At 47.9% G+C, this 15,358-nt stretch overlaps 1 protein-coding gene across 1 annotated transcript in view; it reads left to right on the forward strand.

Moving 5' to 3' along the window:
* The window catches only part of LOC144893206 (kinesin-like protein KIF13A), a 269,629-nt gene that overhangs the window by 224,345 nt on the left and 29,926 nt on the right, over positions 1-15,358 (forward strand). The window lies entirely within an intron of this gene.

The following is a 15,358-nucleotide window of genomic DNA, read 5'->3' on the forward strand; positions in this document are numbered from 1 at the left end:
ATCAATATAACCTAACCCACCCGGGCTAGTTTTCACTGCCATACACCCCATAAACTATAGCTCCTTTGCCCCCACTTTTGTGAGGGATGACAGAGTTGCCATCCCACCACATCGGGCATCTCCCACTACCAATTTTGCACATCAAATTTCAACAAATCAAAAATTTGCCAATCACTACTCATCTGCCAATCATTACTGCCAATCCTTTGCCAATCATCAAATTTTGTTTTTCTCTAATTTTGGGGCCAAAACACTATCCTCGTCACCCGTCTACTTATTACTTCCTCTCGGTGCGCCAATTCACGTCTACAGCCCGGCTTCGTACAGCCGAGCAATGAACGCGGGTCGTTTTGTGCCAGCGGCTGGATACGTCCCGCATTCGGGGCAGGGACGGGGGCTTACCCGGGCCGAGATCCCACGCACCACCTCGGCGTGGAGCCATCCAATGTCCCGATCTCGACCTGCCGGCACGTCTCAATAGAAAGTGGTCGCCATGACGACCCTTCCTATCGGGCTGCCCGCTCCGCCTAGTGGAGCCCGGACGCGGCCGTTCCAAGCGAGGCACAGCGTGGATCGCGTACGGCGGTTCGTTCGAAACCGCCGTGGTTCAGATCCCCGCTGGTCCTCGCGGCATGCGAAGCTGCCCGACGCGCACCGAGGGCCCGATTCGGCTATAAGTCGTTCTAACCTCTAACCCGGTCACCGTCGATGCTTCACCTGCATGCTTACAAGCATACGCTACCCCTTTCTTGCTCATACCTCCTGCTGTTTCCATGCTCCTCGTCGTACCTTCTCTAACACACCCAGGTACACTCATTCCACTCCCAGCCTTGGTCACACACCTGACCACCGAGCACTTTGGCACACATTCGTTGGTCGCACACCTCACCAACACACCTCTTCGCGCCCCCTCCTCAGTCACCTCCTCTGTGACAATCACAGGTGTGCCCTCACTCGCACACCCAACCACATGCCTCACGACCAATTCCAGCGTGCATTCCCACACACGCTCTACCATTCCAGGTGTGCTTCCTTTCTCACCTGTCACAACCAACTCACGCTCCGTGTCACTCTCACTACTCTCACCTCCACTCTTGACAACGCACTCACCCTTACTCCCGACAGCGCACTCTTTCCTCATGCACCTGTCCGTTACACACCTTTCTCGCGCACACTCTTGCGTACACTCTCCCGTCACACCCTCTGTAACACTCACCACAGGCGTGCATTCTCCCTTTACACCCTCCGTAACACTCCTCACTACGCGCTTCCATGTGCTCCCTCGCACACGCGCTACGACCGACTCACTCTCGACGGCACACTCACTCCTTGGCACGCACTTTTTCCTCACACACCCCAGAGTCGGACTTTCTCGCACACCTCGTTTTTCGCACACCAGACCTGTCGCACACTTTACCAACGGCCTCTCACGAACACCCGGGTCCATCTCGACCCCCAAGCTTCTTAAATCACCTGGCGCATCATACGCACGACCATATTGGTCACCACTTACACCGGGTCCTCTTCCTCTTCGCTTCTCCTCCATCACCTGCGAATCCCTCATCCGGTTAATGAGCACATCATCACGATCCGAACACAGACTTTGGACCAATTCTTTTACTTCCTCCTTTATCTCTTTCTTATCCTCTCTCCGTCGCTTCTTAATTTCGCTCACCCCTTCTTCCACTTATTCTAATTTCTGCTTCACCTCCTTCATCTCCTCGTGCGCCCCTTTAAGTTCTTCCTCTAACTCCACTTTATTTTTTTCTATGTGCTCCCGCACCGCCCGCTCTTTAACCTCCATCACCTCTACCACCTTGTTCATTTTCCTCGTCAGGTCCTCGTGTACCGTCTGACACTCTTTTTTAATTACCCCTACGTCCTTTTTCATCTCCTTCTGTGTCGATTTTAAACCCTCTATTACCGCTGTGTTCTTCTTTACCTGGTCCCCCAACTCCTTTTGTCCCACTGTCAGTTGTTCTACTCCCAGCGTCAACTCCTCTATACCACCTTGCAATTTTACAGTCCCCTTTCTCACCTCCTTCTCCATGCGCTCCTTACAGTGCCTCACCTCCTCGCGCACTCCTCCGACCTCCTCACTCACACCTCTTCTGATCTCTTCTCCCATCACTTGCATCTCCTGCCCAGATGCCACCCTCATCTGCTCCATTTCCTCCCTGTGAGCATCCAGTTTGGTTTCTACCCCCATTCTGACCCCCTCTATCTGCTGCCCCATTTGTTTAACTTCCCTTTCCGCTTGGTCCCTCATGTCCCTCAATTTGCCTTCCATACTGTTTTCTAACCCCTCTAACCCATTTTTCACTCCCTCTATCTGATTCTCCTGGGCAGCCATTCTATTTTCTACCCCCATTAACCCCTCCTGTATTTCCCCTAATCTATTGTCTAATCCCTCAAATTTGTTTCCTAATCCCTCTATTCTACTCCCTAACCCTCCGATCTGGGCCCCCATGTCCTCCCTCAATTTCTCGCTATTGGACCCCATCCTTTGTTCTAACCGTTGGCTATTGGTCCCCATGTCCTCCCTCATTTGGCCCTCCAATCGCTCACCCTGAGCATCCATCCGGTTCCCCATTACCCCCAATTGCTCACTCTGCAGTTTGAGGGACGCCTGCATTTGCACCATAAATTGCTCCATGAGGGCCTGCATTTGGGCCATCCCTCCCACTTGTGCAGCGGGTGCGGCCGCCGCAGCCATGTGCGAGGCGCCATTTTGCGAACCTGCCGCCCTCACTGCTTCGCTCTCCTCTTGTCCCTCATGTCCCTCAATTTGGTCCTATATCGACCCTGCCTCACTCTCCTCTACCGGAACCCAGCCGTCTTGATCCGCCATAGCGCGACTTTCAAAATTCGGGTTTTTATTTTTGTAAAACACAATCAAATTTCGCCGTTATAATTTCGAGCGCGTGAAGCGCGCTTCGGGTCCAATCTCACTCCTCGACACCAATTGTTACACTAATAGTACAATTGGTGTTCCAAAATTTGGGCCTAACAAATTTAGTCCCAGGTCCGAATCCAACTCCTGACAACCAATTGTTACGGACACGACTTAGATGTTGCTTGACCGAGCGGAATGGCCGCCGTGTTCGCACAGTTTACCCGATTACACTCGAACGTTGGCCGAATCGCGCTATGCTAAATCAATGAAGGAAAGGACACAACGGCTGGGATATATGCAACGACACAAGGGGTACAGTTCTCAAGACCTCCGGAGGAGGATATAATTGGTAATGCAGAAAAGGGTAGATTACACGGCAAGAGGTAAAGCACAGCAAGATGGGCACTTAGACACAGTCTTATCTTATCCCCGACAGACCACAGACAAACGGGACAAGACTGACTTACACAGGGATTGATGGCAAGGAAGGGCAGGCAGTCGATAGCTCAAGGTGCACCTTGGCTCAGGGGCAGAATCGACCCGGTCCGGTCCAGAGATGCGGGGAGGTATCGTCGCGCTGGAGGTGGCGTCCTTTTCTCTCCAAGCTCAGCGCGCATCTGACGTCACCTCCCTCTTCCTGCGCATGCTCAGTGGGGAGTCACACGCCCTCGGCTGGTTGGCTCCGCCCCAGATGGGACCGGTCCGCCACTTCTATTGGGTGCGGGGGTTACCGGGCTCCGCCCTTGACGAGGAGCTGACAAGGAGCCCCTACGTGGTAACCCCGTCGAGCACATGTTCGATGGCGGCTCGTTGGAAAGGCCTGGTGCCCTCCCAACACCCCCTACCAACCAAGCCGGAGTGAGGACGCGCACTCCCCGCGCCGCCGCCGTTGTTGTTGTTGTTGTTGTTGTTGCTGAACCGTGAGGAAGAGCTGCGGGGAGGTATTGGGAGGTCCTAAACTTCCTAACGGTGCCATACAATCACATTCTGGTGCAACGAAGAGTCAGAATTAATGGAAACGAGTCCTTAACTGACATAGACTAAGAATAACTAGCAAGATGTCCTATAGTTGTCTTACATGAGATGCGGTGAACCTGGGTGCGACATTTAATGGGGGAAATAGGGGGAGGTCGGGTCTACAGAGTGTTGTTTACAGAAAATGGGACTAGGGAATGGGGGATTGGGGATAGTTGGGAAGTATGGAGGAAATAGGGGAATATTTACAAGCGGATATGGATGGATGCCAATCCCATATCCGCAACAATATATTGGTTCACGAGTTATCAAGTGACCACTATATTCGTCATGGGTGTCCGTCTGTCTGTCTGTCTGCCTGTCCGCAGCATAACTACCTGATGATATCATCCGATCTTGATGAAACTTGGGTGGGAGATTGATATCATGATCTAGTTGTGTCCTGCCTAGAGTGGGCGTATTGCGCCCATTGTGGGCGGAGCCACGCCCGATAAAGATGTCTTTTTCGGTGGTAATCAAGTTCAAGCTACATCTTCTCCGAGGGAGTTGGTGGAATCTGGCAGGTGTTTCGGTATTTGGTTTGGGCAATGTCATGTGTCTAGCCCCACGGAGCTCGATTTTTCATTTTCGCCCCTAAGGTCAAGGTCACGAAATTTAGAAAAGTCGATTTTTGATGGTTTTATTACATTGTTCGCTTCCTGATAGGGTGAAATGTCGTACATGATCTTATCTTATCACATACATCATGAAATACAAGTTTTCCCACAAATTTCAGAATCTTCGACCTTTGACCTTTGAAGGTCACAAAGGTCAAATTTTCAAAGTTGTCGGAATCGAACCGAATTTTCGGTATTGTGTAGCTAACTAACCTCATAACTGATTATGGTCCCGATTTGATGCATAAATCGTCGATGATCGTGACGATCGACTTGATAGTCCGTCCTTTGTCATTGACTACCGCTTGCTCATGGACCATCGTCGTCTCCTGACTTGTTTTATTCTAAAATTATAAAAATACTTTTCGTAATTCTGCGTCGACTTCAATCCAATACTCAAGCGAACGCTCAGAGTCACATTCCTTCTGGTCGACCACGTGATCGCTTCCTAATGGGTTTTCTAAGCGAGCACATTCCTCAGATAATCAATACACGGAACGTTGTGCAGCTGCACACCAAGCCTACTTGACTGTAAACCACCTCTTCTTACCAAGCAAACCATTTTGTCAGGCTGGATGCAAACATAATTTCTTCATTTTAGCACTGAGGTCCGTCCAATTGTAATTAATTCACCTGGACTCTCGGCCATTAATGTTGGCTCACATAGACCACAGGTAGGTTCGTGGTGCATGCACAAACCTCTCCCTTGACATCGTGAGGTGTCCTGGCATTCTGCCAGTAGTATTTCACTAGCTTTTATTCAACAGCTATATATATATATATACATATATGCGTGTGTGCAGTTTGAGGACGGTGTGAAATTTGCATGTGTGCAGTTTGAGTGACCGACTTCCGGTCCCTCGAGCGACGGGATCAAAGTTTGAGTGTTTTCCCGTTCGTGTCTTTGTCAAATTTCCGCTGGGTATTTTGTTGTGTATGTGTTATTGTGTGTTTCTATTTGGTTTTGGTTTTGTAGTTGTTGCAAATTTGTGTGTAATTAGTCGTTTTTTTGTTCGCGCCTCGTGCGCGGCCTGGTCTCTCCGCCCCCCCCCCCCCCCGTCAGTGTTTTGTGAATATGGGTTCTTTCCTTCATAGTATTTGCTTGTTTTGTTGATTTTCGTTTCTCCCCCTACCTCTCACGAACATCTTACCCTTTGTCCAGCGTTTTGAAAACAGAACAAACAAATAAACAAAAAAAAATTCAAGATTAATTATTTCTCTCCTCCCGGACACGTGCTTGTTCGCTCTCCTCCTCGTCTCGACTTGTGCCCCGCCCCATATATCTCGTTGTTCTTCCACCTCTGCTCCTGCTTTCTCAAATCCACGTTCTCACTTAGAGACTTTTCCCAGATTGTTTTTCATGGTTTTGTTTAAATATTATTTAAATATGTTTAAACAGCAGCCGTGATGCTGACGCCGCCCCCCCCCCCCCCTCCCCAGAATTTCCATGTTTTAAACGTTTCCCAGTGTGTACCCTGGATTAGAATAGGTACACCGTATCCCTGCATGTTGTAAGAGACGACTAAGAGGGTTGGCATCAGGAAGGGCATCCGGCTATAAAAACATTGCCTCAAAAAGAGAACCATGACAATTACAACTACATATGGGCAGGGTACAGCCCGAAGTGGAGATCGGTTTCTGAGGTTTGGGACAAGGAATGTAGGGACAATGACAGGGAGATCAGGAGAAGTGGTGGAAGTATTGGTCAGACGAAGAGTGGACATATGTTGTGTGCAAGAGACGAGATGGAAGGGAAGTGGTGTGAGAATGGTGAAGGGTAGGCAGGGACATAAATACAAGTTTATGTGGCAAGGGTGCCCGGAGGGCGTGAATGGTGTTGGTGTCCTGTTTTCTGAGGAGTTTGTAGACAGTGTGGTGAGTGTGACTAGAGTGAGTGATAGGTTGATGATGGTGAAAATGATGATTGGAAAGCTCTTGGTGAACGTCATCTCGGGATATGCTCCGCAGGTTGGTCGGAGCGATGAAGAGAAGGACAAGTTCTGGTGTGTGATAGAGAAGCTGATGGAAAACATGAAAGATGAGGAAGTTGTTGTGGTAGGAGGAGACCTAAATGGACATGTGGGAAGGAGTATGGATGGTTTTGAGGGAGTTCATGGGGGTTACGGATATGGTGTGAGAAATGGAGAAGGTGAAAGGATTTTGGAGTTTGCTGATGGAGCTGATTTGTTGATTTATAATACTCAGTTCCAGAAAGAGGATAATAAGCTTGATACATACACGTCATGTGGGTCGACGACAACCGTTGACTACCTGATGTTGCGTAGGCGAGATAGGGGGCACCTCCGGGACACAAAGGTGATCCCGGGGGAGGAGGCTGTTTCACAGCACCACTTGGTTGTCTGCGACATAAGGGTGAAAGGTGCGAGGAGAGCTCGGCGGGTGAAGTACCAACCGAGAATGAAGGTGTGGAGGTTGAAAGAGGTGACAGTAAGGGAGGCATTAAAAGAGAGGCTGAGTAGGGTCGAGGATGATGTGGTTGAGCTTGAAAGTGGTTACGTCACTCAGGTTACGTCAAAAGTGAAAGTGTCAATGAAAGCTAGTCTGTTGGGAGCCGTTGGTGAGGTATGTGGATGGACAAAAGGACCACCGAGGCACTCAGAAACATGGTGGTGGGATGATGAAGTTGGAAAGAGGATTGACGAGAAGAGGAAGAAGTTGAAGGAGTGGCAGAAGGCGAAGGGTATGGGCTATGGGGGCAGAAAAGGCAGAGCCTGAAAGTTATAAGGCAGCCAGGAAGGCTGCAAAGAAAGAGGTAGCAAAGGCGCAGGATGCTTGTTAAAGTGCACATCTCTCTGACCATTCTCAGAGAGCCTCCTCAGCGTCGACGAGTCTGGCATTTCACTCAGGCCAACTGGCACGGTCTTCAAGCAGCCATCAATCATCTGGACTGGTCTCCCATCTTTACTGCCTCTGACATAAATTCTTCCTGGGAATTCTTCCAAAGCAAACTGCTCTCTCTCATGCACAGATTTATCCCATCTCGTCTTCTGTTGTCATACCCTTCCTCCCGTCCATTGGTACACGGAATCATGTGGTGAGGCTATTGCCCAGAAACAACTTGCTTTCGTCTCCGGAAAGCAAATCCAACGGAAGGAAATCTCTTTTCCTTTCACAAAGCCTGAAACAAGTGTATGTCCACCCTCAGGAGAGCAGGAACAATATCTCTCCGTTCTCAGGACCGAACTCTCTTATCTGTCTCCCTCTTCCAAATCCTGGTGGCGTCTGGTCAAATCTGTTTCTGGTGTTTGTTCCCCCTCCATCCCCTCCCTCACCTCAAATGGCCACACGGCTGACTCCGCACGTGAAAAAGCTGAATGCCCAACTCTGTGTTTGCCTCTAAATCTTGTGTCCCAAACCCATCCCTCTCTGTACCCACCATACCCAGTCGTACCCAGCTGCTCCTGGACTCTGTGTCCTTTCCTCCTGACAAGGTGGAAAAGTTTCTGTCAACCCTCGACTCGGATTCTGCAACTGGACCTGACGGCATCAGCCCACGGGTCCTAAAATCCTGTTCTTCCGCTCTTTCACTCCCTCTCTCTGTTCTCTTCACCCTCTCTTTTGCTCAAGGTCATCTTCCATCTTCTTGGAAATCTGCCAACATCACCGCTTTGCACAAAGAAAGGTGCAAAAACAGATCCCAGCAACTACAGACCAATCAGCCTTCTCCCAATTATCAGCAAAGTCATGGAATCCATCATTGCTTCAGATATGAAATCTTTCCTCTTCTCCAATGGCTTGATCTCTGATCATCAATTTGGTTTCACACCTGGACACTCTACTCTGGACATGCTGCTTCTGCTTTCTCAACAATGGATGGAGGTCCTCAATGCCAAACAGGAAATTAGAGCAGTCTCCCTTGACATATCACGTGCCTTCGATACGGTCTGGCACCCCGCTCTGCTCACCAAACTCTCCTCGTTTGGTATCCATGGAAATCTCCACGCATGGCTGGCGGACTTCCTCTCTAGTCCTAGTCAACGTGTGGCCCTGAATGGGTTTCTCTCATCTCCTCTTCCTGTTCAGGCTGGAGTTCCACAAGGCAGTGTTCTGGGCCCTGTGCTTTTTCTGGTCTTCATCAATGATCTCTCTGACTCTCTTGAAAATCCTCTGTATCTCTTTGCTGATGATTCTACTCTCTGTCGCTCCATTCTTCATCCCTCAGATCGGCAGTCTGCAGCCTCCTCACTCTCTGCAGACCTGGACAAAATCACAGACTGGGCAAACAAGTGGAACATGTCTTTCAATCCTGACAAATCTCACACTCTTACGATGTCTCTCCGAAAAGACCGACTGGACATCCCTCCCATCCACTTTCTGAATAATCCTCTCCAAGAAGTTCTGTCACTCAAGCTTTTGGGTCTCACTATCTGCCATGATCTTTCCTGGGAAAACCACATTTCAAATCTGGCCTCCAAAGCCAGTCGCCGACTGGGCATCCTCCGTCGTGCGAAGTCCTTCCTTGGCACACCTGAGCTCCTCACCACATACAAGGCTTTCATCCGCAGCTCAATGGAATACTGCTCTCCCCTCTGGGCTGGTGCTCCTGCCTCACACCTAGCTCGTCTTCACGCTGTTGAAACCAAAGCATTCAGAATCATTGGAATCTCCCGCGATGAAGCTAACTCCAAGGGCCTCTCACTCACTCACCGCAGGCAGGTTGGTGGTCTTTCCATCTTCGACCGACTCCTCTCTGGCCTTGCCCCCCCCCCCCCCCCCTGCTCTGTCCCCCAAATATTCCGACAGGTCGCACAAGATCTCCCTGCAACCCTCTTATGGTCAAACTGCCAAAAGCAAGACTCTCTGCTCACCTTCACTCCTTCATTCCTCTTTTCTCCCGCCTCTGGAACAAACTCCCTCACTCTCTTCAATCCCACTCCACCCTCCAGGTCTTTAAAACAGCTGTTCACCACCATCTCTTATCTTCCCCCATCCAAAACCTTGATCTTTTCTACCCCCGCTAATTTCACCCCAATTCCACTTTTTTGAAATACCAACTTCTCTCCTGGAAGTCCTTGGTGTCCTTGTGTTTTATACTTCTCCCTCCCCCCCCCCCCTTCCCACGCCTCCTCCCCCCAAGCCCTCTCCCTTCCACACATCTCCCTGTAGTCCTTGAGCCAACCGGCCATATTTTGAAGTGAATGCTCCGGCGAGGGGAGTAATTCTCATTATGATTTTCCATTAGACCAATGTCTCAAGTGTCAGAAAAGGTGTGATGGACATCTGAGAACGGTAGCTTAGTGCCCGGATGGACGCCATCTTTGAAACCACCCAGCTCGAAAATGCCCATTTGGTGGGGTACATTGTTGCACGTGTATCTGGACTTCTATACTAGCTATCGATGTGCGGTTGACGACTAAATATACGTCCGATGTGTACCGTCTAAATAAAAAATAATATGAAGCATTTTGTTTTAGATTAATTATTATAAAAATCAATTATCGAAAAAAAATCATATATTTTTCAATATTTTATTATTAGACTTGTACTTTTTTTAGTGAAACAACACTGGTATGATTTTCCAAATTATGCATTGTGCTACACCGTTTATCTGTCTATAAAAATAACTCAAAAACTAAAACATATCATCCACCACGAGTTTACACAAAAAATATATGAAAAGGCATGCACTTTCCACAAACCGAAACTATGTCAGTTGGAATTTCCCGCCGATAATCAACCCACAGAACCCAGTGCCGAAAGTGACGTCAGTCTATTCTATATCTATATTCTATATCTCAGTCTGAGATTTGTTGCGGTGACCTGATTAATTTCTGAGGGGGGGGGGGGGGGGGGGTGTCTTAAGAACTAAAAGTGAACATGTTAGATGGCGCCACATACAACTCTATTATAGAGTTGTATTGTGGCGCCATCTAACATGTTCACTGACTTGGATGAGTATGTCTATGTAAGCTGGCGAGCTTTTCGGATATCGGAGTAATCTAACGTCAGTCTTTTTGTTCTTTCAGCTGAGATGGCCGGTGTCGAGGCGAAACGGGCGAAGATTGAACCTGAGTCCGGAACGTGCATCCTGTGCAGCAAGAAGTCGCCACTCTCTGAACTAAGCAAGGCAGCGGGCAACAGTTCTTGGAAGACATTGTGTGACGCAGCCGCAGTTAGAAACTTTTATCCAATTCTAAAGCTAGTCCAAGAAGGCGCAGTTGAACTTCCTAATATTCCAATATTATACCATAGGGCTTGTAGATCAGACTTCACTCACAAAAACCACCTAGCTACTTTGACCAATGCAGCTAGAAGTTCTTCAGTTGATACTGGCGATGCGGTGCGACGGTGATCATCACGGGAAGAGACAGGATCAACTTCAACGGTCTACGATGATAAATGCATTTTTTGCCAGCGTGCTTCAAAATTCATAAAAGGCAGTCGTACCCGTGAAACAGTTGTCTTGGCTGTTGAACTTCGAGCAGATAAGACAATAAGAGATGCTGCGACAGCTCGCAATGATGAGAGAGTTTTGGCATTGACTACACGAGATATGGTTGCAGCTGAGGCTCACTACCACTTCTCCTGCTATAGAAACTACACACGGCCCCAAAAACCTCAAGTAGAAACTGACATTGAAGATAATATCGAGAAAAAAGAAATGATACGATGTATATTCAATTTCATTCGCACTGACTTGTTCTTGAACCTGAGGATTGTTCCAATAGTTGATGTTGCAACAGATATCCTGTCTTCAGATACATTTTCAGTTGATGTTCGTGACTCCATCAAGAAGAATCTGCAGCGCACATTACAAAGAGAGTTTGGAGAATCGCTCATCTTCTTCAATGTGAAACACCGTGTATACTTGATGCCCGATAATCTGACAAAGCGAGAGATTGCTGCAGAGTGCGTAAACCTGAAAGCAGAAGTGAAAGCATTTGAACGAACGGACGGTGAAAGTAACATTGTGCGTGCAGCTACTTCACTGTGACACCAGATCAAAGATGCTCATTACAATGAACGTTGGCCGCCTCAGCCAGCAGAACTCACTTCAGATTACGTGAAGATACCAGATTCTCTTCGTGTATTTCTGCATACTTTGATTTGCGGGAGTGGGGGTAGCTCTGCGCGTGCCGACACACTGGTATGGTCGATGGCTCAAGATATCATCAATGCTGTACACCGGGGTACCATCAGAACATCGAAGCATGTCCTACTTCCGTGGGTCATGAAAACGCTCACCGGTAATACAGAGGTCATCAGAATATTGAATCGACTCGGGCACGGATGTTCGTACACAGTTCTGGAAGAAATCGAGACAGCGCTATGCATAGACAAATTAGCAAGTGTGGAGAAAGATACAGTACCACTTCCGTCACATGTGCACCCTTCGGTCCCGACTGTATTAGCATTCGATAACATCGACAGGCTAGAGGAATCGCTGAGTGGTGGCGGAACATCGCATCGCGTCAACGGTATCATCGTCCAACCGAAGTCGCAGTCGTGTTTGCCGCCCCAACCTCCATCGGCAGTATCCAAAGCAGATAAGAAGCGATCTATCCCGTCATCCAGCGATTTAGTTCCAATATACAGCGGTGGGAAACGAGAGGGCCCACCTGCAATCAAGCCTGCAGATCTTTCTGACACTCTTGCAGGCGCAACATCCCTTGCGCAGCGCCAAAATCACGTATGGATTATGACTCGCATGCTGGAACCATGCGACCAGACAATCAGTTCGTGGACTGGTTTCAACATCATGACTAGAGATCGTGTTCAGGTGACGGAAGATGTAGTTGGCTACCTGCCGACTATAAACGCGCCTGCCACAGATATGGCAACAGTGCAAGAAATCCTCAGAGAAGCTCTGAACATCATGTCATCACTTCAGCTTGAGCGTATACCGGTGGTGCTAGACCAGGCACTATTTGCTAAGGCGACCGAAATAGCATGGAAAGATGTCGATCGATATGGAAGAATCGTGCTCATGATGGGGAACTTCCATACCATCTGTAACTTCATGTCGAGCATTGGGAAAATGTTTGGAGATGCAGGCCTTCGGGATGTAGCTGTTGAGTCAGGAGTAATCGCTGAAGGTTCCATCAACAGGGTTCTGGAAGGCAAGCAATACAACCGTGCTGTGCGACTCCACAAGTTGATGTACGAGGCACTAATGCGCATCATTTGGAAGGGCTTCCAGGTGTGGATAGAAAGCAATCATCCTGACAAGGAACCCCAGATTCGAAGCACTGACCTCAAAATTCGCAGCATCAAGGAGGATGTTTGCCACGAGACTCTCGCTGCTGCTCTCGATGATGATTCATGTGTACAGAGCTTTGACATGTTCGCGAAATACCTACATTTTCTGCGAACCAAACATGGAGACCTGGCTCTCTTCTGGATGATGTATATTGATATGGTAGAGACCCTGCTGGGGTTGATTTGTGCGGATAGAGAAGGCGACTGGATGCTTCACTTGGCTTGTGTCAGAAGAGTGATCCCTTGGTGTTTCGCAATGAACAAGGTGAACTATGCTAGATATCTACCAGTGTACTATGCACAGATGACGCAACTCCACGAAAAATGCCCCGAGTTGTACAGGCAAGCACTCGAATGTAGCCACGAGGAAGCAGACACGCGTATGTTTCTCCACGCAAAGCACGCCGCTACCCACTACAAGACGATCATCTTAGTGGCAGATGACACCGACGTTCTGATCATCAGTCTTCATCTCAGCAGAACCATCGATAGTCAGCTCTTCATCAGACGAGGAACAAAGGTTCGAGTCAGAATGATCGACGTTGGAAAGTTGGCTGCGGTATTGGGGTCTGGAGTTTGCAGTGCATTGCCAGGGCTTCATGCATGGAGCGGGTGTGACACTGTGAGTGCTCTGGCTAGCCAAGGAAAGATAAAGGCTTTGAAGCTTGTGCAAGCGAATGAGCTGTATCTTCAAGCATTCACAGATCTGGGATCTTCGTGGAATGTACCAACAGACGTCTTCAATAGCATTCAGGCCTTCACGTGTCAGCTGTACGCCAAGAACACGAAGATCGTCGGTGTTAATTCGCTCCGTTATCACATGTTCTGTGCAAAGAAGGGCCAGATCGAATCTGGACAATTGCCGCCTTGTGAAGACTCCTTGATGCAGCATACGCTTAGGGCCAACTATCAGGCGGCTATCTGGCGACGCAGCCTTGAAAACCTACCAGACGTCCCAACACCATCAGCAGGACATGGTTGGGAACTCGATGATGGCGGTTCGCTCACAATCCGATGGATGGCGGATCTACCAGCTCCAGATGTCGTCTTGAATCTCATCTCATGCACATGCAGAAGGACGTGTCGACCGTCAGATTGCTCCTGCATACTGAATGGGTTGAAGTGCACTGTTGTGTGTAAGCTGCAGGGATGCTCCAACATGGTGCAGGATGATGCTATCGTGGCTCAGGATGCCAATGACTCTGATGGCGACTCTGATGATTAACTTTGTGTGCACTGTATATTGTATAGCATATGTTGTTCTCTATTATAATGCAGGCCAAATTGCCTGAAAATCTTTATAGACAGATAAACGGTTTAGCAAAATGTATAATTTGGAAGATCATACCGGTGTTATTTGACTAAAACATGACATGTTCAATGATACCTCCGCTTGCTTATTAGGAATATACATCGTATGGTGTTAAAATCAGCTCCATACGTCTTTCCAAACTCTAGTAATGAATAATTAATATAATTGGCGGCCATTTTGAAATCCAAGATGGCCACCAAAGTGCAGATTTCCTATGTAACAATTTCCGCCTGCTTATTAGATATCGTATGGTGTTAAAATCCTCTCCGTACGACATTCCTAACTTGCGTTATCGTCAGAATAGATAATGCCAGCGGCGGCCTAAGTCATTTTATGCCTCTTTACATTTATTTGTTGTAAACTCGTGGTGGATGATATGTTTTAGTTTTTGAGTTATTTTTATAGACAGATAAACGGTGTAGCACAATGCATAATTTGGAAAATCATACCAGTGTTGTTTCACTAAAAAAAGTACAAGTCTAATAATAAAATATTGAAAAATATATGATTTTTTTTCGATAATGGATTTTTATAATAATTAATCTAAAACAAAATGCTTCATATTATTTTTTATTTAGACGGTACACATCGGACGTATATTTAGTCGTCAACCGCACATCGATAGCTAGTATAGAAGTCCAGATACACGTGCAACAACGTACCCCACCAAATGGGCATTTTCGAGCTGGGTGGTTTCAAAGATGGCGTCCATCCGGGCACTAAGCTACCGTTCTCAGATGTCCATCACACCTTTTCTGACACTTGAGACATTGGTCTAATGGAAAATCATAATGAGAATTACTCCCCCCGCCGGAGCATTACTTTTGGTCTGGCTCAAGGACTACTGCTCTCAAATGTGGTGTTTGTGTGCTTCCACTTCTCTCCCCATCTTGTTTTCCGCTCCCTCTTTTTATATATTTTGTTTGTCTGGTTGATTTGTTTGTGAAGTAAATGTTAGCTCTTTCACTCGCCTCGATTCAGTATACAAAAAAAAAAGGAAAAAAAAGGAGGCATGTAGGAAAATGTCTGGAGAACGCTTGGATTCGGAAGAGGGTCAGAAAGCAGTATTCAGGATTGCAAAGCAGATAGCGAAAGAGAGGTGTGATGTGATGGGGGTGAGTTGCTTGAAGGATGAAGTGGGACAAATCGTTGACGACCCAGATGGAATTAAAGGAAGATGGAAAAGATATATGGAAATGCTGTTGAATACAGAGAATGAATGGGATGGCAACATCGAGAGTAACCCAGTTTTAGGACCGGCAGAGAAGATAACTGAGAAGGAAGTTGAGGAAGCGATAA

The sequence above is a fragment of the Myxine glutinosa genome, chromosome 8, assembly GCF_964187855.1.
Source record: "Myxine glutinosa chromosome 8, kmMyxGlut1.1, whole genome shotgun sequence".
Lineage (NCBI taxonomy): Eukaryota > Metazoa > Chordata > Myxini > Myxiniformes > Myxinidae > Myxine > Myxine glutinosa.